This window comes from Amblyomma maculatum, chromosome 5 (genome assembly GCF_055883805.1).
Source record: "Amblyomma maculatum isolate TAMU_Amacu chromosome 5, ASM5588380v1, whole genome shotgun sequence".
NCBI lineage: Eukaryota > Metazoa > Arthropoda > Arachnida > Ixodida > Ixodidae > Amblyomma > Amblyomma maculatum.
The window spans coordinates 129,738,984-129,762,680 of record NC_139348.1 but is presented as its reverse complement, the minus strand read 5'-3'; the positions used below and the strand labels follow the sequence as shown (position 1 = coordinate 129,762,680).

The following is a 23,697-nucleotide window of genomic DNA, read 5'->3' as shown; positions in this document are numbered from 1 at the left end:
CCTAGATGTCCCGCACGTTGGCAACGACGAGCCAGGCTTATCTTCACGCCACCGCGTCTACTGCAGCGGCTGCGTCGACTTAAGCGCCAAGGAGACGCTGAATTGGCTGAGTTTAACGTCCGGTTGTCTCTAACGCACATGCCGTGCAGATAGTGGAATCGAATAAGCTCAGAGGACTGGGTTCTGGTTCGTGGAGCAAGGTGGTGGAGCAAGCAAGGGTAGTCCCTCTAACGCTTCTTTGAAGGGAGTGCGGTTGCTTCGAAAGATCGTTCCTAGCTTACCACACCTTGGAACGCACCGGCCGTCCAATACCATCGTGGAAGAGTGAAGCGCGGTGATCCGCTGGCAGGTGCTGTTATTTTCTTTCCACTTGCCGATGTGGTGGCCTAACAGATCTGAGGTCCGTAAGCAGGAGGACAGTGCTGTGATGCCTTGATTGCGATGGGCACAGCCTGCTGAATTGAAAGCGTGTTAGACACGATTACATCTCAAAATATGCTACGACCACGCACTTTTTCTTGTCTATTGCTCACCTGAAGTTACGCCATATCAACAACAAAGAAAATAAATCGGTGTACTCAGGCGAAATGCAGAAGCGTTTCGCTGATTGCCTCCAGAAGGCCACCTTACTCTGATATGAGTGCGCGTTAAATGACACCAGCTGGTCGAAATTATACGTTGCCCTCCATTACGTGGCATCCTTCATATAGCCTGAATGCATTTTGGATGTTAATCGTATAAACCAAACCAAGCCGAACTACGCTGAAGTAGTCTTGATCTGCTACTCAATTCCCTTCAAGGTTTTTCTTCCAAGCTCCCTTCCATAACGTAGCGCAACTAACCATCTTCCGACGAGCGCTGTCAGGATTTCGGTGTACTCTGTACAGCATTTTCTAAAAGTAACCACGCTGTCATCGGCATCAAGGTGAACCTGGATGGATACTTTGCATGTACACCGTCGCTATTCATCTCTTCATGATAACAAGCCACCTGATAGCGCGCGAAGCAGCCAGGGTTATTTTTGGCCATAGCGGTACGAGGCAGATAGGCTAAATTGAATGATCGACGCGTTTGCGTTGAGGAACTCTGGTAATTTTATTACCTATAGTTATATAATGCCACAGAAACGCTCAAACTCCTCTTTCCCATGGTTCGGACGATTTCCTTAATTTCCGTGGCAATAGAATTTCGTTGAAGGATATCGTGTAGAGAGTAGTGCCAATTGCTGCTACTGACATAGGATGAAAATGTGTTGCGAGAGGTTTCGCTGCGTTATCGAGTTGATCCCCTTTCACCTAGCCATGTTCAAAGCTGAGTGTCCTGGCGCACGAGGAGCTTGATGTGGCTATGACAGATGGTGCCCACTAACCTTAACGTTACCAAATTCGTCAAGCACTAGAGTCCATAGATAGAGCACGCAATTGCAATACTTTACTTGTCTGGGCTTATTTGTTTTTTTAATTATAGCTCCCATTTACATCATTAAATGAAAGGTGTAATTAAATGGTTGCATTTGCAGTGTATTTGGGTAAATGAAGTGCGTAAATGATGATTGGTCGCATCATCTATACTTGGGTTCGAGAGCTAATAGTAGTGCCCTCAATCCTTAGCAATTACTCAGCCATAGCATCGCTTACGAAACTTTGCTATACGCAACGTAATGATTACAATACCGTCATGTTATTTGAGCCGTAGATAAACGCACAAGCTTGCTGCGATTTCGCCTGACTTGAGTGCGGGCTTGAAGAGAAATCGAAAAAGGTCATGCTTTCGATTAAAATGATGCTAACATTTTCGATATAAAGCCACAATGCCCCCAGAATGTAAATGTTCTCCTCCCCCCCTTGCCCCGCCGGGGTGGTGCAGTGGTAAGACGCCAGACTACTGTGCCGGAGTTCCCGGGATCGAATCCCGGCCTCGGCGGCTGCGTTTCGATGGAGGCGAAACGAAGTGGCGTCCGTGTGCTGTGCGATGTCAGCGCACGTTAAAGATCCCCAGGTGGTCGAAATTACTCCGTAGCCCTCCACTACGGCTCCTCTTTCTCTCTTTCCACTTTCATTCCCACCTTCCTCCCTTCCCTTCGGCGCGGTTCGGGTGTCCACAGAGCAAGTGTGACAGTTACTGCGCCTTTCCCTTCCTGTGAACCAATTTAACTTTAACTTAACTCCCCCCCCCCCCCCCCCCCTCTTATGCATTTGTCCCAGAAAACTGCACATAAGCATAGACAAACTCTTTCATACCCCGGAGAGTGGCAACGCCGAAAGCTGCTGCATTGTAACAAAAGTACTACGGTATGCATGCTAACAGTTTTAGCTTTACGCAAGAAGTGATTGATTGGATGTCCTTTAATGAATGGGAAGGCTCATGGCCATGGATGGGGGTAAAAGGAAGTAGACAGAATCTTCATTGTTTAGGTCGTCCCTCAAATCATATTGCTCTAACCAGGCCACTAAGGGAGCCATACTTGGCAAATATCATCTGTGTGTTAGCATCAGTTCTACGCAAGAAGTGTTTTTCGGAACCAGTTGAATGTTTGCATTAGCCTTCTTCAGACCATAAAAATGAGTAGCTGAGTGATCATTTGTGTTCAATAATTCATTCAAGGGGCCTTTAAATTGCAAATTCTGGGGTTTAACGTCCCCACATGACACGACACATGAGATGTGATGGACACTGAAACTGCTTAGGGTTCATTTAGGACGCCTGGGGTTCTTTATATCAGTCCATTTATACTTGGAGCTCTTAACGTGCGTGATCGAATCGCACAGCACACGGACAACTTTAGGGTTTTGCCTCCATCTGAACAAGTGTCTTCGTACTTTGATCTCTGCCGTGTACAATGTTCATGACAGGCACATGTAATAAAATCTCCCATCAACCATTCAGGCTCCGTAGGCGTTACGCTGGCGCATGCGGTGAGGGAATTCCGGTTGTGCCAGGCGCGGTACTGGGTGACCCAGTCATTTGAAAAGCGCGGATCGTTGGAGACGAGAATTTAGGAAGCGTAGCACGTACTCAGATAGCTCCATATGGCGACGGTTTTTTGTATGGCAAGCTCGAAAAGCCTACTACGCCCGAGCAAAACAGCTTCGCACTCAGTTCGTGAGTGGCGAGTCTTTGACAATATGTCCTGTTCCCCGAGGTCTAGATTTTGTGAATATATTGAAGTAAAATTGGTGTAACAGCAGCATTTGAAAAAGAAAACAAAAGTTAAGAGGACCGTCAAGATTCACTTAAAGAGTAGGCGCAATAGCTCCTTCCTATAACCTAAATTGGTTATAGGAAAGTAAAGGCGCAGTATCTCAGACATTTCTCGGTGGACACCTGCACCGCGTCGTAGGAGTGGTAATGGTAAAATTTTTAATTATAATTAGAGCTTGGGAGCCACAGATTGGCCCCGCTACATGGTCGGCCTCTGGTCGGCCTCCCTAGTTCCGGACGCCGCCTGACTCCCCACAGTGCGAACATCGCCGATCTGTGCTTGGATCTTATAATGTTTTGTGATTGCAGGACAGACTAGGCTACCCGTTTGAAGCTGCCTTATGGTTCGCTCCTCCGTTTTAAAAACTCCCCTTTTCAGGAGCCGGGAAAAGTCGGTGGTTGTCGTAGTAATGTTTTATGATTTCCCTGAACGGCAGAAGTGGCTGGCTTCTCTCCTAACAAGAAGAGCTGTGATGAGGAGCCCGAGGAGCGCTCTGGCAGTCGCGTCAGCGGTCTCATTACATCGTAAGCCCTGGTGGCCAGGAGCCCAAATGAATTTCTTCGGCGTTGGAACTGTGGAAGTTCGGCATAGAGTTCGACTGGCTAAAGTGGATATCACCCCTGCCTACCACATCACGTTCGTGTCCTTTCGGGGTTGCTTGGATAAGAAATTCTGAAGAGACATTTAGACTGCTTGCGTGTATGAGAGCGAAAACGTTACAGTGCCGCGAGTAAAAAGTTTCCGAAGTGCTTTCTCTCTCTCCGATCGGAAACGTGGGTTGGTATTGTTTTCGGTGTGCGTGCGTGCGTGCGTGCGCGCGTGCGTGCGCGTGTGTGTGTGTGTGTGTGTGCGTGTGCGTGCGTGTGTGTGTGTGCGTGCGTGCGTGCGTGTGCGTGTGCGTGCGTGTGTGTGCGTGTGCGTGCGTGCGTGCGTGCGTGCGTGTGTGTGTGTGTGTGTGTGTGTGTGTGTGTGTGTGTGTGTGTGTGTGTGTGTGTGTGTGTGTGTGTGTGTGTGTATGTGACCTGGCAGGCGGTCTGAACAGTCAGTATCCGAAGGAACGGGTTGTGGTTTATGTGGTTTAACGTCCCGAAGCAACTCAGGCTGTGAGAGCCGTCTTAGTGGAGGGCTCCGGAAATTACGACCACCCGGAGTTCTCTAACGGGCGCTCACATCGCACAGCCCACGGGCCTCCTTGCTTTTCGCCTCCATCGAAAAGCGGCCGCCGCGGTCGGGATTTGATCCCACATCCTTAGGAGGGGCACAGTAGTCAGACGCCCTAACCACTGCACCACCACGCACCATAACGCTGGGTCCGAAGGAACTATCTGCATATTTATTGACTGCCATGGTGCAGTTTTATGATATCAGAAAAAATTGCGTTCATACAAAAACACCCCTTTGAAAAATGCACTTGGCCATAATCTCTGGTTACGTAGAGCGGGAATCCCTTTAGGATGCACTTGCGCGTTAAGGAAACATACACAAAAATAAAATGGTGGCGGAGTGACATTTGTATACAGAGAGTATGCATCTACGTCACAGTGGCGGCCATTTTGTGATACATGTAGCACGGCTAAAAGGTTGCTGGCTTATCTAATCGCCTTATCAACGTGTGCTCCTGCTTGCACCGTTGAAGCCGTGGCTTACATCACAAAATGGCGCCCGTGACGTCACTTGAATACCTCTTATAGGCTCTACAGCTTACCGGTATCGCTCAAGAGGAAAGTATACAAAAGTTGCATCTTAGCTGTACTCACTTATAGGGCTGAAACGTGGAGGCTAACAAAAAGGGTTCTATTTAAGTTGAGGACAACGCAGAGGGCTATGGAAAGAAAAAATGGTAGCGATAACGTTAAGAGATAGGAAACATGCAGAGTGGGTCAGAGAAATAACTCAAGTCGCTGATATTCTAGTAGAAATCAAGAAGAACAAATGGGCGTGGGCAGGACATGTAGCGCGAAGAAAGGATGACCGATGGTCGCTCAGGGTAACAAACTGGATTCCAAGGGAAGAAAAGCGCAGCAGGGGGCAGGAGAAAATATGGTGGGCGGATGAGGTTAAGAAGTTCGCAGGGGGTCAAGTGGATGCAGCTAGCACAGGACCGGGTTCATTAGAGAAATATGGGTGAGGCCTTCGCCCTGCAGTGGGTATATTCAGGCTGATGATGATGATGATGATGATGATGATGATGATGATGATGATGATGATGATGATATGCTCTGCGTTTAGGGGCATGTGAAAGCTTTTATGACCCCCGTCTGTGCTGCCCCTTGCAGAGCTCCATCCGCGTAGTACATGCGCTTGACTACTCGTTGTTGTTGTGGCTGTAAGAAGAAGGAAAAGAAAATGCACTGGCCTGCTACTGGCTCTGTAGCTGAGCCATCTCCGCTGCCTCGTGCAGACAGAAGAGAAAATAGAGAAGAAAGAAAAGGAAGAGGGAAAGAAACACGCGCGCCGCAATAACAGCCGTCGTACACCACCGAAGCGGCGACGGGTGCAATGACGGCCTACAACAGATAAAAATTCGGCGGCAGGCCAGCCCCCGCCGCATGCGGCGGTGACCTACCTGCCCCAGCCCCATCAGGGGAGTACTGATGATTTGATTGGCAGTATGACTTAAAGAGACAACATATCATAAAGATAACATATCACAAAAGGTTAGAGGGTTGGAGAGGAATCAATCTGCAAGGGCTCTTAATGCCGAGCCAGACACGATACTTTCCAATCCACGCAGGTCTGTTTGCACGGGTCGGCCAAATATGGGATTTATATCTGCACTGTAAACAAAATCTCACCCTTTTCAGTGTGTATAACTCACACCCCCCAGAAACGGTACACTTGGGTGCAGCGCTGCTTGCTGCACCCATTAAAAGGGTGCATCAGTACCTATGCACTCTTCTTGGTGGGTGTGAGATATAGACAGGGAAATACACCTTCAAAGGTACGGTTTTATTTGGAGTTATATATGTCAAGTGGGCGCCGATCGGCAGCCGTAGCTAGGGTAGTATGGTATTTAGAATGTGTGGGATACAATAGCCACAAATTAAATAATTTGTAAATATGTGGGCAAGGACTACTTGGACGTGAGCGAGGGACCACACGAAAAGTCAGCCACAGATGGGAGTCTTTAATACTATCACGTCATACCCTAAAGGCTGAGCTTAAGTGTTCCTCATAATTTTTTTTACTCAGACACTCTTTTGCGCGGCCATTGAATAAGTAACTGAAAATCACGGGTAAGATTTTTCTAGAGAAAGACATGAGAACTTATTTGTCAAAGGTAATGTTCCTCTATCATGTACCAGACGAGGTAAAAATCTGAGCAAACTACTTTTGGAGGCGGCATTGCCCATTAGAATTGTTAATGGCTTCGTATAAAGCGCAGCCACCGCAGTAAGGAAGAATTTTAGAAGAGCACTTGGTAAATCATTTATGCAAATTAAAAAAATGTAATGGATCCTTTGAGAAATCCTCATGCCCCCTTAACTGATGCACTGTCAGTAGAGCTGTAAGAGACGAACTGGAAGCGATGCGACAGAAATCTGGCTATCCAATTTACCAGCTCAAGATTATTTAGTACTACATTAGGTTTACCTAGAAGTTTAGAATGCAGTAGTACAATGTGGAATGCTTCCCAAAATTTGGAAAGATGTCATAATTATATTCACCAATGTCAAAGTTAAGTGAGATGTTATGCCCGAACTCAGTTACTATAATAAACCGTGCCTAAACCCGCGTTGAGCATTTGTCACTTCTTAAATTCCAAGAGAAGCATTATACGCTTATGAATGATGTTTTCCAGCATTTTGCACGGCTGTGATGCCAATGAAATCGGCCTGTAAGTCAAGAGAAGATGTTTAATGCCTGATTTTTAAACGAAGCAGTTTAGCTAACTTTTATGAAGAGGGAATGTTAGTAGATAATAAATATATTTTTGGACATTACTGTCTGAATAGCGAATGAGGGAAGCGTCATGAATACAATTCGGACCAGTACACTTATTTGTATCTAAGTTTAAGATGAGGTGTAAATCGCCGCCGCTATAGATATCTTAATATCAGTAATTGCTTCAGTACAAACTATATCAGTAGTTGGGGGGATGAGGTTGTTATCGGAAACAAACATGGTGTGAAAATATTGGTTGACAGCGTTCAAGTCTGTTACCGGGCCGCGGACGACACAACTTCCTATTATTGACGAAGTGTATGCAGTGTCACTCAGCGGAATAAAAAAACAACAACAATATTTTGGGGGATCAGTCCTTAACAAATAATGGAGATGAATGCAGAAAAATAACTCCGACTGATCGCACTTTGAAATTAAGTTCATTATTCACATTAAGGCATCTGTCTGTGAGGTAACCGGATCATTGCATCGTTTGGAAAGTTGGAGCCTGCGGACGCGTCGCAAGAGATGAAAGATACAACGAGAAATCCAAGGAGTGTTATAGTATTTATTTTTTTTTTTATTCTTGATAAGAATAAGACGTTGGAGGCACAACTTAACAAGAACCTCAAAGTAATTAAGAAAAAAAAAAACATATGTCATGTTTGCCTTAAACTGCACTGAACGTATCGAGATGTTCCATTAACACGCGCAGTAATAGAGTTTTCTGCACATATGGAATCAGGAAAACTAGTAAATATGCAAGGGTGTTTGGAAACGGAGTACGGAAGTGATAACAACACGCTTTTATGGCCTTAAATAGCAGCAATTACTTCACAATTGTAGTAGGCGGTTATACGGGCCATTGATGCGTGTGAATGAATTACTGGAGCGGCTGCACGAATTGTTTCTCTTGCGCTTCATGTATAAGCGAAACACTCCCGTCGTGAAACTAAGCATTGCGTCCTACAGGCGACCCACCGGGGTTGCTTGAAGCAACGAATTTATGCGACCAACTTCAAGGGCACTCTTGACAGGCTACTAGACTAAATTATGGCTCTTTAGCGCTTCCATGGCGGAATAACGAGCAATAAATTTGAATTCGCGTGCGGGTCGCATAACTAACTTTGAAGGCTGACGTCTGAGTGCTTACATTAAAGAGGAAGCTAGTTAGAGAAGCATACAGAGAGAAAACAAAAATTTAAAGCCATGTCTAGCTTTAAACCCGCTTTCACTCCTCTATTCGTGCGTTACCATATACCTCTCGGCCTGCCTTGATCTTTAGGTAAGCCTTCCAGTTGTGAACTACGCCATCAAGGACGCGCATTTCCGGCAATAGGCTTTCTTAGTGAACACATTTAGATTGTTAAAAATGCTCAGCAATTTGCTACCCATTGCAAGATTACAATATTCACATCAGTACAACTAAATTTAAAAGGCATTTAAAAAATTAACACACACACACACACGCACACACGCACACGCACACACGCACGCACACGCACGCACGCACACACACACACACACACACACACACACACACACACACACACACACACACACACACACACACACACACACACACACACACACACACACACACACACACACACACACACACACACACACACACACACACACACACACACACACACACACACACACACACACACACACACACACACACACACACACACACACACACACACACACACACACACACGGCAACAAGATACCAAGCTCCAACTTAAAAGCAAAAATAAGTTCACGGCCATTGAGGTATCAGCATATAATCCGTTCCTCCGTGGGACATAAGTTCAGTTCTGAATATTTAGTACACATTACGATATAAATGTAGCTCGTTGGATATTTTAGTTCGATCGCAGCGTCAGTGTAGATGTCTACTGTGTTCAGTGGTCATGCGAGAGTCGTTCTCTGCTCTAAAACGTGCCTAGCCACCGCGTTCCGCCTACTAATAGGTCGTTGTGGCCTTAGTGCAATTACCGGCGCCTCCCACGGGGGTGGTCTCTCCCCCAGGGCCTCGGAGCAGCGTTGGTTCGATTGTCCCATGCCATAATGTGCTTCCCTTGCGTCGTGTTTTCTAGTCGGGATAGACTCCGATGTTGCATATGATTCGCCGGATTTCAAACCAGTACGGTGAAGCCCGGCAAAAATCGTGCCAAACACTGGGGCCATTTTTTTACCCTACACCAGCTACACTAGCGTACCTAAACATCATTGGAGGTACAGGAGATTTTCTACACTGGTGTAGCTGGTGTATGTTAAAAAAATGGCCCTACTGCCTAGAGCTGTTGGTGTAGGCAGGATTCTGTATGGGGCATCCGTGTATGAGTTTTCTGATAGAAATGATAAATATAGTGAATTGCAGGGAGGTTAATATGTGCCTCTATTCTTGAGTTTATTTTGGGCTTTTCGCAAGGAAAAGAAAATGTCCGAATATTATAGCAGTGCAAGTCAGCTGCTCAAACCGCAGTGGTTGCAGTACCGGCGTGTTAAAAAATATAATGAAGAAATCTCTGGATGCATAATTTCCAGCGGGATGAGCTAGCAGCCAAAGAGTATACGGTATAGGTGGCAGGACAAAAGAATGGTTGGAAGAAAATACAGAATAAGGGGCAGTTATGGGAAACGAATAACTAAATAAATTGCGACTTAACTGCCGCCCAAGAGAGGAAACTGTACGGGATCACGACTCTATTATCGCAGATGTAATAATGTAAAGTCGACTGAAAAATGCACGCATATATCGCTAGCCACGTAAGTGGCGCTCTGTCGCAATTCGTACTCGGTGGCTCGTTATGAATACAATACCACAACAAAATAAATGGCCAGGAAGAAAACACACTGAGATGAGTGCAAAAGAAGAAGAAAAAAAAAGAACTATAGCAACCCTCCAGCAACTCCTACGGCTCAGCGGCAGAAAGCATTCCTCTCCAGGCAACAGGAAAGAAACTATCTCCTCGGCCGGCAGCAATGTAACACGCGCTAAGCTCGTGTCAACGCGACGCTCTCTTCACAGCTAGACCTGCAACAGACGTCCGATGTCTGCCACGCTATCACGCCATTGAGAGTCGATCGCACCTCGGTCTTTTTTCTTTTTGCTTTGTAGTCTTAAAACTAGTGTAAGGAGACGAGAAGGATGGTGCGAAGGGGAAAGCTAAAAAAAGCTTCCGCTGCCCTACCCGACACTTATCTCTAAGGTCGGCCGCCGTCTGCGGTCAACCACGCTGATGCAAGGCTCCCACAGTGCGATCACTTCGCTATCGCAGACCTCAGAAACTCGAAGCTTTCTGAGGGTGGCAAAGAGTTGCGTTCTTCTGCGAGTGGTCGTCGCGGATAACTTATCTACAGCTCTCCCTTTTCGCAATCTAGAACCAGAGGAGGCGATGGAGATGGAGAAAAAAAAAAAAAGCGTGAAGTCACGCTCATAAAGGTCAGACCGACCTGCCGCAAGATTTCTTTCTTAAGAAAAGTTGCGGTAGCATCAAGGAGCTTTAAAAGACGTGTCAGAGTGGGCACCAGCCATTAAACAGAGACCAACGTTTATGGCCAAAGCAACCAAGCAAGCGCGAGGCACAAAACCAAGAACGAGAATATTGACATCGTTTACGAATGGAGCGCCGCCGCTAAGGTAGCGGCTTTCTAAGTTATTGCGACTGTGTCGGTGACGCGAGCGGGAGATCGTGGTTTTCTTGATGGCGCTCGAGGTGACGTCATCAACTGACGTCGCCGGCTGATCCCATGACGTGCGCGGAGCATCTCGGGAAGTCCTCGCCGCCGATGGCCAAGGCCGCCGCCAACAGCCAGCAAGATGTTCTGCCGGGGTTGTTGAACGCCTTTGGAGAAAAATAACGAAGAACGAGACACACGGCAGCTCTTCGAGTAGCGGAATCAGTTGAAAAGAAAGGCTATTCAGTCGCGTTACCGGCGCGCTAAGGCGCGTACGAGGAGTGTCGATTAGGTAAGCTAGCGTGTTCTGGGGCCGGCGCTTCTCTGCTGCCGTCGCGCGAGAACAGCGTCGTGGAGGCCGCCATTACGGCGAGCAGACGCGGCGTCACGTGATCTGGACACGTGGCCTCTCGGGCGAGCGCGAGCTCCCGACGCGATTGGCTGGACTCACGTGGTCCCATATCATCCGACGTTTTCCGGCGGGCGTCCCCACCTCCGCCTCGCCTCCTCGCACCGAGCTGCCGTCTCCCTCCGCTGCGTCTGTATTTGAGCCGGCGACTGCCAAGACCGGCTTCCATTCATTCAATCGCTCTTGTGGCTCCGGTGAACCCGCCGCTGCCGTCGCACCAGGAATAAACCGCCCTGCAACGACGACACACACGCTACACTTTTCTACAAGCGGCCACCGAAGCAACACGCGACAAGAGAGCGACCCATTCCCGGCTTCGACCCAACATATATGAGGAACAACAGAAGCCGGCGACCGTAATCCAAAAAGAAGAGAGACTCACAGGTGAGCTCTGCTGTTTTTACCTGTTCCCCTGGCGCTGACCACGATTGAGGCACTTTTGGGGGCTCCTCGACGGCGGTGTTTCAAGCCGGTCACTGGCATTATTAGAAAAGGAAGAAGAGTCAGTGTTCCGTGTTCGTTCAAAGCCTGGCCATGATGAGCCATGATGAGCCCCTGACAGAATGAATAGGTTTTGAAGAGGAAGGGGTGACGTATATATTTATTATTTTATTTCGTGACCCAGACCGCCAACGGTCCGGTAACCTCCGGTGGCTCGAGGAAGTTTTTCCACGGTCAATGGCTCCCGCACATTGGAACCCTACCTGCATTGCAGTTCTTGCGTCGCTGTGTGTGACAGGGCGAGCCGGCGGTGCTTCGATTCGGCGTCTTTTTGAGGCAGCGTTTGGGACCAATCTGCAGCGCCGGCGTTTTATGTCTCTCGCGACGCTGTCTACTCTGTGCGCTGGTTTATCGACTGCCTACGCTTTAACCACACCCGGTTGCTAGCAACGCATTGCAGTGGAGGCGCCTGTGTGACGCGACCCTGGCGGAACTAAAGGATGTCATCGCTCTTTGTGCAGGCATGCGAAATAGAGGGAAAGTTCAGCTTCGAAAAGTCGTGATTTGTTAGCCGTGCCTCTTGCTTCGGATCACTGTATGCCATAATTGTTGAAAAAAAAAAAAAAAAAAAAAAAGCCGGAAACTAAACACGAGTGTGTTTCACGAGCAGAATGCAGTCGTTCGATCGCACACCAGTGACTCTCATCTTGATGAGTAATGACTATTGCACAGTGCCAAACTTATAGGTTAAAAAAAAAAAAAAAAAAGTTGCCAAACTTATAGGTTAAAAAAAAAAAGTTTGCCAAATTTGTTTTGCATTGGTTGACACCGGATCGCTATCGACGGTCTGGCATTACTTTTTACAGTGATGTCGGGTCGAATCGTTAGTAGGCACATGGTTTCGCGTTTGCTGAAGCAGACGACACGAAACTCGTGGCGCTTGCATTTCCAGCACGTTCTAACGTGGGCCTTAGGATATTCTCGCTTTGCACTTAAACACTGCATGTTTGAAAACTTTGTATGATATCGGGACGTCGAAAGGTACTCTGCAGCAACCCGATATTTGTGTGCTGCGCCCTGGTGAGCACGAAAGTAGCAGACGACGCCAAGTGAAACTGCACTGCAAAGCCGAGTGCGTGCTGTGAACGCAGAGAAAAAGATTTACTTTTTCTGAGCTAGGGTTTCAGCTTGCCTTGTTTTGTAAAATTTCGCTTGTTGAGGACCTGCTTACCACTTCAAGAAAATGTTACGGTGGACGGCGTGCGCGCTGCCTCGGATGTTTCGGATGCAAGAAGCAGTGCGCACACTCTTTCCTTCCCTCTTCCTGCATAACGGCCATCTGTCACGCAACCGGTGGCCCTTGAGTGTAGTCGTTGCTCGACTGAACGCGTGTTCCGCGCTCTCACCCCATCCAGTTGTGCACGCGAAACAAAAATCAAGAAATATATCGTCTGCTAACTCCACCGCGTGATCGTCCTACCGGTCACGTCATGTGGTCACGTGTTCGAAACCGGTGGCCGTGATTGGGCAATCGCTACTTGGGAGACGCGCGCGCGAGAACGCCGCCGGTGCCACCGTAGCAACCAACGTCTTGCGAGGTTAGCCGGCTAGCTCGCACTGCGCGTCACTAAAGAAAGGCGGTAGAGAGAAAAAAAGAGAAAAATCTGCCGCGCCTGCGGCATTGTACCTCTGGCGTCGGCGGCGTGCTCTGCTTGTGCTAACCGGCTGGTCCGCAAGATTATTATATGATGGGCTGTAAGCCAAGGTGCCATCTACTGCTCGTCCGGAACAGGCGTAATTTTCTCAGTCCGCTCTTAGTACACCAGTTACGAGTGAAATTAGAAGCACTGTCAGCTTATGAGGAAGAGGAGAAAAAAAAAAAGCATATTTTTCCGTCTTGCGCGCTTTCCTTCGATTTTGTTTGCATTATTTATACAAGTACACGGATAGGTCGCCCTCATCCGACACGCAAACACATCTAGCAGAACGCATTGAACCCTAGCTAAGACACGTGCGGACATATATTTTCTTTGCGCAGACGTATCGGAAACTGTTGTTTTACCATGTCTGTGGTTTAGGAACCGCTCTGTGTATTGGGAAACTAGTGCTTAGAGTACCGCTCTTATCCGCTCTGTGTATTGGGAAACTAGTGCTTAGAGTAGAGCGGCGGTCGAATGGATGCGACCGGGGCGCGCGCATAGCAGACGATGCGCGACCGCGCTAGCAGACGACGCGATGCGTCAAAGAGAACGAGGTCGCGCGCGTGTTCCGCCCGTCCACGCTTTCAGGGTCAGCTGTTGAAGTGCTTGGCCGACCTAGTCGCGCGTGTTGTGTGTGTGTGAAGCTGGGGTGCAGGACGAACCGAGAAGAGAGAAGCCTTTTGTTTGAAAGGGAACAATTGCTGGCAATTTTAAACAGCAAAATTAGCCGGCCAAAATGAAAATGGAGTTAGTGTCTCCCTTTTGTTTCGCGCACCAGTCGACGCAGTATACGGCCGTTGTGTTGATGTCGTGCCATTTTTGCCCGGCCTTTTCCTTTTGCAGGAAGGAGTTGGCACTTGTGGTTGTCGTGTCACCGACCGTGTAATTCAGCGAAAACTTGTTGCGTCAGAACAATTTGGGCGCTCAGCTTTGAGAGTGCTTTTGGACGGCTGTGGTTGCTGAGCACCGTGTCCTCTCCTTGTATTTTCCAACATATTCTGCCGAATCTAACGTAAAATTAGCAGGACTTCATGCTGGCCTCAGGTCTGTAGATTGCGTCTCGTATGCGCAGTACAGTTTGTAGATTCCCGTGTAATGGCGAAATGAAGTGAACTTAGCAGTCTCCTCGGAGCAATGTCGTTAGCATTAGAGGTCAGTGAAGCACATCTCCCTTCCCCTCCCCTGGAGCACACGGGGCTGAATGCACTAGATTAACAAACCGCATATCGCTTAAACATGGGCATCTTTGCGGTAATCACATGCCTCTCCTTTGTGTCCTTATATTGGCTACAGTGCTGACGTCAGCGAATGTAGCTTGGTATTTCGATCTTATTCAAGACAGCGTCCGTCGCTTTGTATACCGTCCGCTTCCGGCGTTGCAGTCGACTGTATAGCAGCACATAGTGTTCCTTGTATCGAGCAGTGCTCCTGCATCCAGCGTTTACTTCACGAAGAAAAAAAAAAAAAGTGGGCCCCTTTATCTTGATTTCTAAGCGAATCAACTATATGCTTATTATGTGTACGAAACTGAAGCGAGGTTATGAGCGCGTGTCCTTCAGTGGCCTTTCTTCTCGCACACACAGCGTCTGGGCGCTTGACGTCAGAGCAATTCGCCACACCGGCCACCGAGCGAAGGCTAAAAGGAAGTGAGTGCGGCGTTCAGCGTGTAAATATGGACTGTGCGTGTCCAGGCTCATGAAATTCTACGCGTCTTCAGGTCCAGCGTATTATTCCGCTATCTAGCCGGACTTATCGAGCGCCATCTTGCTGGTCTACACTAAGGCGCTTCTTATGAGACTCCTAGCTCACTGAGAACGCCTCTTGTCCTCCGAGGGGGCGACGCCAGTGTGTCTACAGTTTGGAATTCGCTTGTTCCTACGATCCCTAGCACTTTCGATTATTGTTATCGAGGTTAGCCGCTGGGAATGGCACAGTGACGTCGTCTGCGAAAAGACGTCATTGCGCGCTACTGACCCGCACCGCTAGAAATTCCCCGCCCGACGGATTCGCAACTAAAACATAGCTCGGAAAAGCCCCTCGTTTAAAACAGAAAGTCCACGCTTCGTGCGCTGCTAAATTTATCGGCCGATAGTTGATCGACTCGGCTACGACTTATGCGAGAGAGCGAGAGCGTTGGCTTGAGGGAAACACCGACGTGTACTGGAAACTTTGACGTGGGGAGATGAGGGGTGAGGCAGTTCAGGGCCGAATGTATACGTAATTGCCCCCCCTGAACAAAACGGTGCTACTGCGTCGTCTGCTTGCGCGCACGTCGGATGATATCGAGTGAGGCTCGTTTTTCTTGTGACGTCAGAGGCTCACGCGAATTCGGTTGAATACCACCACCACCTTGTCAGTGAAGCCTCGCGGAGAAAGTTGAGACGTCTGTGGCCTCTGCACGCTTACGGCATTTTTTTTTTTTTTCGTCTCTCCGTGGCATTTCTCACGGCATCTGGAGGAAAACAGAGATCCGCCGCCTATGAACTATAGCTTATAGGGCTGGCGCTTTGGACAGCTTGTTTTGTTTTTCAGCAGCTTGGAACTCTTCAGTGTTTTCCGACCTGGGCCGAGCTCCAATGAGGAAAGATTTTGACGTTCCTGCCGTGTACCTTTTGAACGTTGAGGACAAAAGCGCGGGACTGTTCCGACAGTCGTCTGCTCCGTTCCGTTCGTCGTGGTTGCTGTCTACTAGTGACACTCTCGATTGCGGTTGCAGAAGACCCTGTCTCCGCGGGTCAATGTCGCCGTCTGCGTGACATGTCTCTCCAGCTTTTCGTCTCTGTCGTCTGCTGCGCAGTTCGCAAATGCTGCAAAGCGGGGATTTTTGTCTGCAAGCCGAATAAATGACGCGACATTGGTAGTGCGTTGCGGGTTCACTTCGTTTCGTCTTGATTTAGCTTCAGATATGACGCGGAAGTTTCTTGTTGCTTGTGGGGCGTTGCGAGAGAGGTAGCCGAGGAAATGTTGGGTTTTAGGGCCACGTGCCATATGCACAAGGACAACTCGTGGGTTTTTTTTTTTCTTCTTCTTTTACATAGGGAAGGGCTGGTGAAAAACGGCTTGGCGAATGTGAATGGGCAAGCTGAAAATTGTATGACCCAAGGGCTTGGAGTCGACAACGACGCTTACCATGACAAGCAGGTTTTCTTCTTTTTCTTTTTTGGCTCATCTCTACAGCTCTATCACCTTATCCTTAAACTATCTCGTAGAGTCGGGAAACTTTTTTTAGACCGCGGTCAGCTCCTTGGTTAGCTTTCGGCACATGAAGGATATTAAAGTGTGGTATGTGGCTCATAATTTTTTAAAAATATATTTCGGGATATCAAAAGCTCGATCTCTGGTCTCGCAACGGTTTAAGTGTTGATTTGTCACTTCCCACTTTCGCCCGCGTTCGTTGTTGGGCATTGGAAAGAGTGCGCAGTTCGCTTCTTACAGTTGGTACCAAAAGTTCGCTAAACCCGTAAATGCTAACAGTGGCGACCTATGCGTCTTTGAACGGTGCTATTGGTATATATATATAGGCGAACTTTAGTTGGCGCTCAGTTCGCCTTTAATGTGGACATTTAAGTACCTCTTGGAGCCGCCTTAAGAAAGATAAACCTGTCTGAAGCGCGCACGACGATCCTTTCTCGCCGCCACATCGACCCGAGCCGGATAGGCTCGCGAAGAGACTTTCGGCTGCCGCTCGTTCGGAGATTGATCGATTGCCCGTCGCCTCGTCCTCCATCTGAGGCTGCGGCGGTGTCGGTTATGAGCGCGCGCTCGCGCACGCCGCTAATGCACACGACGAACTGCCGGCAGACGGCAGCGTGAATTACACGCGAACGACAAATTCCGAGCCGATCACCGAGCTCTTGAGTGCAAGTTAGTTTACTGTAGTGCAAGTCCACGACGGCTGGCGGGCGAAGAAATGTGCGCTTCCGCACATGACGCGTGATGTTCCCTAATTCAAGTTGATTGACCTTGAACGTGCGAACGGTGCCTCTCTATACGAGTTATTTTTGCGAACATTTCCCTTTTACCCTATCGGGATTAATTCCTGCACGTTGATTACGAAGTTACTTTGAAAGTTTTGGAGGCTAGTAATGAATTTTCCTTTTATTTTTTTATTCTTGAACTGGTTATCCGAGCTGGCCGGGTGACAAAACCTCGCAAGCAGCCGCGGTCCTCTGTGGCTGACGTCGCGTGGTTTAACGTACGCGTCAGTAGTTATGAACCGTGTATACGTGCAGCGAGAGCGGGCTGCGTGAATGAGACTACTTCTGTGCAGCGTCTCCGTCGGTCTCAAGCCACACACTGTTCGCCCGCACTAGCGAGGGGCGAACATTTCCCCGCTGCACAGAACTCCCGCTCGTCCTTCAGGAAATGTGGAACGCATGCTCTTCATTACCAGCGAACTTCCGCACTATATGCGCGTAGCATTCTTGCCTGCCATACGCGGATCAACTTCGGTGCAGCGCGTGGGAGCCTGCCTATATATCCGGCTGTATCATCCGCCGCTTTCCCGTGGCGTATATGTCCACTGCATGCAACTCGGCACGTCTTCCTGTAGCCCGAGATATGTAGATAGGCCTTAATATCGTCGATGTTGTGTATAGGACGTGGGTCGCGAGCTGGATTAAAGGGGTGCAGTTAACGAGTCGTCGTAAATGATTCCTAATTCCGCTGCTCTTCTGGCGTTTCTTCCGTATACAGTTTGTGCGTCCCTTTATGCGAACTACTTAATCTTATGTAATTGCGCTATTAAGACGTTATTGCAGGTTAGGCGGGGTGACCGCAGAAGCAGGCCGCCCGCCCGTGTGCCTATGCCAACTCGGTAAGAGAGTTATACGGTGCATACGCGGGTAGCGTACAGTCAGCTGCTTTCTTTCTATGGCAGGAACTTCTTGAACCACCCGCTAGCGATATTTGCGTACAGCACAGCGCCTCATGACGACGTTCTTCCCTCTGCTTGTACGTACGCGCATGCAGAAAAAAAAAAAAAAAAACTCGTTCTTCTGAAGGTCACTGTTCGGATTTCCGAATCGTGGCCTTTCGATCCATGGCTGGGTCGTAATGTGCGCAGCAGTACGCGTACATATAGGTATATTCTCTTCGGAAACGAAAACAATTCTATTTTAGAACTGCCAACGATCTATTTATTGACATCGAATCTAGGTGCCCCCCCCCCCCCCCCTCTTTTTTTTCGTATGTCATAGTTTGGTTTTGTGCGTGTGTGTGTGCCTTGGAGGAGGAGGAGGAGGAGGAGGGGGGCAGTGTGCGTCCTGTATTTATTTAAGGCGGCAATATCTTCTTCTCCCAGCACACAGTGGTTAAATATTTTCCTTTTGCTTAAGGGGGTATCTGGTAGTATGCGTGGTTTTATAAAATGCCGGCTGTGCTGCCAGGGGCAGCACTACGCGGAGCGCTTGGCTGGATTTACCTCGACCGGCCCCAGGACACGTGGGTCTCATCAGCCGAACTCGGTAATCAAGCGAGTCGCAGTAGGGGGTTGCGCGTTGTTTAATGCATACGGTTCCTACCTGTCTCGCTCATTATAAGCATTCTTCATGCTTGCAGCCTCTGCGTTTTCTTTTATCCGTCATAAAACTCGAGCTTCACCAGCCAGCGCACTGAGGAGCGGAAAAATTGGTACTGGAAAAATGTTTAGCCCCCGGCGTAAGGCGCTCTTCGTCGCATAATTATTTTTACTGGCGAACCTCGAGCGGAGGAGAGGGGGGGGGGGGGGGGGTAGTCACTCGTATAAAGACTTCACCTTGCAATTCGCCTGTGGCACATTCGTGTGCGTTTTCGAACGTTCTGGCAACGTTATCGAAGATGGAACAGAAACAGGACCGTTGCAGTTTAATTCAGCGCCGTACGTGTAATGCGGAATGTTGCTGCAACGCGTCCCTGTAACGTGGTTGAAACAAGGCACGCTAGACGCTGTCCACCGTAGGTGCAGGTGCACTCGGTGGGGAACCTCCTCTAGTGATCGATCAAAGCGACGAGGCGAAAATGTAAGATAAAAATCGAGATTTCGCAAGCCGCAGCGGCTTGCTTCGAATCGCCGTCGAAAAGGGAAAGCGAACCGAAGTAGAAAAGAAAGATAAAAAAGAAGGCCGCGTTGCCTTGAGAATCGATATAAGGGTCCGAAGATTCCCGCTCGAAGCGCGGACGTAACGTGTAAGAATTAAACGAATCGATGGGCGGAAAGAGTAATGCGGCCGGAATTTCACGGTCTCTTGTTTGTTATCTTGCTTTTTTTCCCTTCCTCCACTACGCGCGGTCACTGTGTCCACTGTAGTGGGCCATCTTGTGAAAACCCGGTTGGTTTGCTTCGTCATCGAGGACGACGGCCGAAATCAAAGCGCGGTGGTGGATTCGTTTTCATCGCATTTCGCTCAATTTTCCCCGTGCGTCCACGCGTGGAAGAGATGCACAACCTTGAATCAAGCTGTCACATGCATGGTCCCAACCACATTGACTGCGGGATATGTAGTCCTCTGTGGACGTAGGAATCGTTGAAATTGGCAGCGTTCGTAGAAGACCGGGGAGGCGCGGGGAAGAATAGTTGCCTCTTTCTTTATAAATAATCGCTCAAGGAAATATTTCATTTCATTTATTTATGCCAATTTACAAGCAAGGTAAAAGCTGCTTGTTCGCAGCTTGAGGGGTCCTTGACCTCTTTTACATATACGCTGGCGGGACAGGTGGCAGAGAAGCATTTGACACTTTCCATAAAATGGGAATAAATTTGCATGAACTTTTTGCCTTCTCCAAGACTTGATTCCGTCAGTCCTGTTTGCTTTTGAATGCAGCGAATTTCAGGCTGGGTTCGTTAAGCGAGCGGTTAGGAGCCCTTAATCATTTCATAACACTAGTCCCGGTAGAGCGACAGTTAGACGGTGGCGCCGTGGGCAGATGCGTTTATCGAGTCGTTTTTCTTGCGGCGATATATATATTGAAAGGGGGTGTTTACTGTCCTTTAAAAGGGGTAATAGCCCTCTCCAAGTTTCACAGAGAACCACACAAGAGCACAGCCAGTCTAGGCCTCCACAAGCGAGCTCGAGCAGCGCAGCGGCACTTCGTCGTTCTTCTCCTTGTCATCGTGATATCCTCGCCTGGTTCATCTTAGTCTTCATAATATTTTCGCAGAGTTCACTACAATTTCCCCCGGAGCGAAGAGGAGCCATCCTGGCGACTTAGGGTGAGGGCAAGAGGAGCGGATCGTAGTATGTTTTGAGGCGGCTCACGTGCACAGTTTCGCGGCCGCGATGACGCATGTCTGAAGAGGGAGTGAGTGGCTCCACGATGTAATTCACAGGGGAGGTTTGGCGAACAATGCGGTAGGGGCCGTGGTACTCGGTTCGAAATTTTGATGACAATCCCGGAGGGGTGGCAGGAACCCAGAGCCAAACAAGGGATCCTGTAGGGAAAACGTGTGGCGTCTGATCTTTGTCGTGACGATACTTTTGGCGGCCTTGCGATTCCGATGTTAAACTGCGGGCTAACTGGCGGCATTCTTCCGCATGTTTGGCAACGTCTGAAAGGAGTGTCCACTCGGAGGAGTCAGGACGATATGGTAAAATAGTGTCCATCGTGGACGATGCCTCATGCCCATAAAGCAGGAAGAAAGGGCTAAATCCAGTGGTTGACTGCGTGGCGGTATTGTATGCGTACGTCACGAAAGGAAGAACAGCGTCCCAGTTGGTCTGATCAGCGGTAACGTACATTGTGAGCATATCTCCAAGAGTACGATTGAAGCGCTCAGTCAGCCCGTTAGTTTGAGGGTGGTAGGCTGTTGTGGTCCGATGTATGATGCGACATTCGGCCAGCAGAGCTTCAACGACGTTGGAAAGGAAGACGCGTCCTCGGTCACTCAGCAGCTCTCGCGGCGCGCCGTGGCGAAGAACAAAATGATGTAGTAAGAATAGGGCAACTTCACGGGCAGTAGCGGCGGGTAAAGCGGCGGTCTCGGCATACCGGGTGAGGTGGTCGATGCCGACGATTATCCACCGGTTCCCAGAGACCGTGCAGGGAAGTGGCCCGTAAAGGTCAACGCCAACGCGGTCAAAAGGGCGGGCCGGGCATGGAAGTGGTTGTAAGGGGCCAGAAGCACGAGGTGTTGGTGACTTGCGGCGCTGACAGGCGATGCAGGAGCGGACGTATTTGCGAATATAACCGAACATGCCGCGCCAATAGTAGCGTTGAGAAATTCTCTGAAACGTCTTCACTACACCAGGATGGGCACACTGAGGGTCGGCATGGAAAGAGGCGCAAATTTCTTGTCGTAAATGGCGGGGAATGACGAGAAGCCACCGTCGACCATCAGGCATATAATTGCGGCGGTAGAGAAGACCGTCTCGTAGGGCAAAGTGTGGTGCTTGACGGCGTAAAGTCCGAGAAGGCGCAGCGTTTGGAGAAGCGGACACGGTGTCGATAAGAGATGCGAGCCACGGGTCTTTTCGCTGCTCCGCAGGCATATCAGCGATTGTTAGAGACGAGAGGACGGGATCAGCCGCCGAGGAGCAAACAGGTGCGATGGTTAGGGGAGAACGAGACAGAGCGTCGGCGTCCATGTGTTTACGGCCAGATCGATATATAACGCGGATGTCAAATTCCTGAAGGCGGAGAGCCCATCGTGCGAGGCGGCCGGACGGGTCTTTAAGAGAGGACAGCCAACATAACGCGTGGTGGTCCGTGACGACGTCAAACTGGCGACCATACAGGTAGGGTCGGAATTTGGTTAGTGCCCACACAATGGCCAAACACTCCTTCTCCGTAACTGAGTAGTTGCATTCAGCTTTGGAGAGGACGCGACTCGCGTACGCGACGACGTATTCTTGAAAGCCATTTTTCCGTTGAGCCAATACCGCTCCGAGGCCAACGCCACTCGCATCAGTATGGACCTCGGTAGGTGCTGCGGGGTCGTAGTGGCGAAGGATTGGTGGCGAAGTCAAAAGACGGCGTAATACGGTGAACGCTTCGTCGCACTCGACCGACCACGCAGTTAAGTCACTGTTTCCCCCGAGTAGCTTCGTAAGGGGTGCAATTATAGAAGCGAAATTCCGCACGAAGCGCCGAAAATAGGAGCATAGACCAATGAAGCTTCGAAGTTGCTTGAGCGAGACCGGCTTAGGAAACTCCGCCACTGCGCGCAGCTTGGCCGGATCAGGGCGAACACCTTCCTTAGAGACGATGTGCCCCAAAATGGTCAACTCCCGGGCACCGAAGTGACACTTCTTAAGATTTAGTTGTAGGCCGGCGTCAGTAAGACAAACCAAAACTTGCCGCAAGCGCTCTAGGTGCGTGGCGAAGTCGGTGGAAAAGACAACAATGTCGTCCAGGTAGCAGAGGCAGATGTGCCACTTGAACTTCCGCAAGATGTTATCCATCATCCTCTCGAATGTGGCGGGCGCGTTGCACAAACCGAAGGGCATTACATTAAATTCATAGAGGCCATCCGGGGTCACAAATGCGGTCTTCTCTCTGTCACAGGCGGCCATTGGTACTTGCCAGTAACCGGAACGTAAGTCAAGAGAGGAAAAGTACTCGGCACCTTGGAGGCAATCAAGAGCGTCGTCTATACGCGGCAGGGGGTAATTGTCCTTCTGGGTAATTTTGTTCAGGCGCCGGTAGTCAACACAAAAGCGAACTGAGCCATCTTTCTTCTTTACTAGCACCACTGGTGAAGACCAGGGGCTTTGAGATGGACGGATCACACCACGTTTTAGCATGTCCTCAACTTGCTCATTGATCACGCGACGCTCTGCCGCTGACACACGATAGGGGCGCTGTCGAAAAGGCGTGTTAGAGCCGGTCTGAATGTTATGCGCGACTGTGGAAGTGCGGCCGAGAGGAGTGTGGGCGGCGTCGAACGCGGAGCGAAACGTCTGTAAAAGGGCCACAAGCTGCGTCCGGTAAGTGGAAGGAAGGGCGTCATCGATGGCGGTTCGGAAGAAGTCTTCTGGCAACGAATCAGGCGTCGGAGCGGACTGCAGAGCATCGATGTAGTTACCACGGTTGGTCTCGGAGGCCTCCAGGTCAGAGAGAAGGTGGGCTGGTTCAATGGAACCGGGAGATTCCCCACGTAGTAAAGTAATCGGGCGCGGAGACGGATTGTAGATGAGTAGCTTCGTGAAGCCACCGTGAACATCGAGAACAGCAGACGGCAGCGGCAGGTGCTTGCGGTAGATGAAGGATGCAGACGGCGTAAATAGAACACTAACGGCTGACACGGCAGGACACGAAAGAGGCACAAGGGCACAAGCTTCTGGAGCTACGTCGACATCTTCAGCGATGGCGAGCTTTTGAGGACACACTGAACGGTTGTCGTCGTGCAGTACGTCGCACAGTGCAGAAAATTCCACTTCAGCTCGGGCGCAATC

The 23,697-nt window shown here is 49.4% G+C and overlaps 1 protein-coding gene across 2 annotated transcripts in view; it reads left to right on the top strand.

The window, feature by feature from the left end:
* The first annotated feature begins 253 nt into the window (after positions 1 to 253).
* LOC146189535 (fatty acid synthase-like) overlaps positions 254 to 23,697 on the top strand; it is a 58,935-nt gene continuing 35,491 nt past the window's right edge. Inside the window, exon 1 of one of the 2 annotated variants that reach the window (XM_084604311.1) lies at positions 254 to 349. The gene's annotated coding sequence lies outside the window, so the exon portion shown is untranslated. Of the gene's footprint in view, positions 350 to 10,892; positions 11,571 to 23,697 lie in introns of those variants that run through there. The other variant, XM_084604310.1, reaches the window with a different exon arrangement.